Source organism: Palaemon carinicauda, chromosome 2 (assembly GCF_036898095.1).
Source record: "Palaemon carinicauda isolate YSFRI2023 chromosome 2, ASM3689809v2, whole genome shotgun sequence".
Classification (NCBI taxonomy): Eukaryota; Metazoa; Arthropoda; class Malacostraca; order Decapoda; family Palaemonidae; genus Palaemon; species Palaemon carinicauda.
Genome location: NC_090726.1, coordinates 32,160,861 through 32,163,360, shown reverse-complemented (window position 1 = coordinate 32,163,360; position 2,500 = coordinate 32,160,861). Strand labels below are relative to the sequence as shown.

Below are 2,500 nucleotides of genomic sequence, written 5' to 3'. Positions count from 1 at the left end.
TTTATCATCACACGCACACACACTAGGATCGGCTAAACGCGTAGCTTCACATATTGTCAGTTGCCAACTTTAATTTCTTGCACCATGTAATTACAAATGTCTTCTGAAACAGAAATAGGTTATGAATCATTAGTAAATTCACATTGTAATGTAATAGCTAACGAATTCTTTCGTTTCTAGAGATTATTCATTATTAAGAACAATCACTGCAGATGTAAACAATTTTTGATACATTTAGAGATGTATCAAGTAATATCCCCAGGACTTAAACTATAGGATTTCAGGATCTCACAGTTTCTAGATAAAAGAAAGCTACACATCCTATGAGTCATTTTGTAATTTAATAGAATATAGAAAGCTAATTTAGTGTCTGTCTTTACACCAACAGGAACTTTCGATTAAATGAAAGTTTTTTAACATCATACCCAGCACATTCCATATGCTGTACTTGATATAGATTTAACAAATACACAAACTCCTGTCTAGTAGACATTGCCTGAAACATTCAATATACCATAGAAAAAGCAGATTAATGAAAAAACACAGTTATCCTTAACTTCAATTTCTTTTTCTTGTGGTGTGAAACAATATAATTTTCGGTAGACCTTGAAGTTTATGATTTATATTGTTTATTTTATATATAAAAATTTGATCTGAGGCGCAGTTGTATTATTATGATAAGTTAAATGAGGGTTGGCACCAAGATGAAGAATAGAAGGCAAGAACAAAGGTAAAAACTTAGGTAAAGTAGAAGGCTAGAAGCGGGATGCCGCTAGTAATGTAATGCCTAGTGTACACTGAACAAGATGCTCTAATCTAGCCTACTATCTCCTTACTTAGTCGTTTGTTTGATCATACTTGTCCTCGTCTAATTCACCACTCTAATTGGACTTTGTTAGGTAAATCGTACAAATATTTTCCATTCTAACAGCTTACTTCCTAGATCAGCACCCAAACACCCTTTCCACCCAAGCTAGGACAAGGGAGGGCTAAGCAATGGCTGCTGCTGATTCAGCAAATAGACCTTTAGACCTATAGCTTGAGCAACTGTATTCCTTGAAAAAAAAAATTACTCTATAGGGCTCCTTTAGTGTTTATTAAATGTTGCCACATCCTGATATAAAAAAGTCCTCTTATACAGCAAGGATTGTATTTTCCATTATTACATCAAGATTCCCGCAAGGTCACGAACCATTTGGTAAAGCAAACGTACTTAAAGAATACCAACATAAATTAAAATGCAATTATCTTATCTCCAAGACAATGAATATATCTTTTGCGAAATATATTCGAAGTAAGCGTACTTAAGAATACCAACATGAAATTAGAATGCAAATATTTTATCTCCCAGACAATGAATATATCTTCTGCGAAATATATTCAAAGTGTTCTTATCTTCGAGGAAAAAATATGATTTTTTAAAGAAGCACATTCCTGGCATTGGCTGCACTGCCGTTCAACGATTTCGCAGGACATCATCAATCACTTTGAAGGACTGGAGGTCTCAGGCTGGCACCAATTGTTGCCTCTAGACACGCTCGTCGAAATGAATGACTCGGCAAATAAAAGGCAAGGTGATCGATCGGTTAAAAAGAAGGGAGGGGAAAAAACAAAGGATGATCGAGGAAGCGAGCAAGAAATACGAAAAAAGGACGAAAGGATTTTACGAACACCATCTTTACGTGAGGTCAAAGGAAACGAATGCATTGCTTGGGGGAGAGGATAGTGGATTCTATACGAATTTTAAAGTGTTTATAGAGATTAATTATAAAGAAAAAATTACAAATCATGCTAATTAGGACGTGGTAGGAGAATGTAGAAATGGAAAACTAAACACTAGAATTCACGTATTTGAAAATCTGCATTTACAACAACAGTTCAAGTTCAAAAATACTCATTAACCAAAATATCTTCCAGTGCTCTTAATCTAATTCATAAATACCAGAAAGCAAAACTCATAACACGATCTGCAGACATACACAACACACACACACACACACACACACACACCCACACCACACACACACGATAAACAAGAAATCACCTTATAATGCATTTTGTCAAAATTTCGCAGCAAAGGAAAAAAGGGCATTTTCATGCATGTTTGCTGGGACACGCAAGGGAGGATTAGATACTAGACCGTCTGAATTTATAATACCTGAAACTGTGAAATTCCACGACACATTGATTCTTCTAATTATCGCCTTGAAATGGACAGGGAAACTGAGACTATCAAGCCTCAAAACAAATCCTGAGTTTCATGTGGACCAAACCATTCTCCTTGAAAAAAATTCACATCCATATAAGGACTACTAAGGAGAAAAAGTACGTATTTAAATGTTTAAAGTTTCTCTTTCTTTCCATAAGGTAAGACCAGGGAAGCTTAGGGAATGGCTGCTAATGACTCAGAAGCTTCCCATAAGGTAGGACTAGGGGAAGCTTATGGAATGGCTGCTAATGACTCAGAAGCTTCCCATAAGGTAGGACTAGGGAAGCTTAT

General features: G+C 35.7%; 1 protein-coding gene across 3 annotated transcripts in view; it reads right to left on the bottom strand.

Annotated features, from left to right (window-relative positions):
• Nucleotides 1-2,500, bottom strand: part of LOC137616132 (ankyrin repeat domain-containing protein 35-like) — a 79,462-nt gene that overhangs the window by 54,407 nt on the left and 22,555 nt on the right. For 2 of the 3 annotated variants that reach the window (XM_068345807.1, XM_068345818.1), the window contains exon 2: nt 1-103. This exon is cut by the window's left edge and continues 202 nt beyond it. The gene's annotated coding sequence lies outside the window, so the exon portion shown is untranslated. The remainder of the gene's footprint in view (nt 104-2,500) is intronic. The other variant, XM_068345815.1, reaches the window with a different exon arrangement.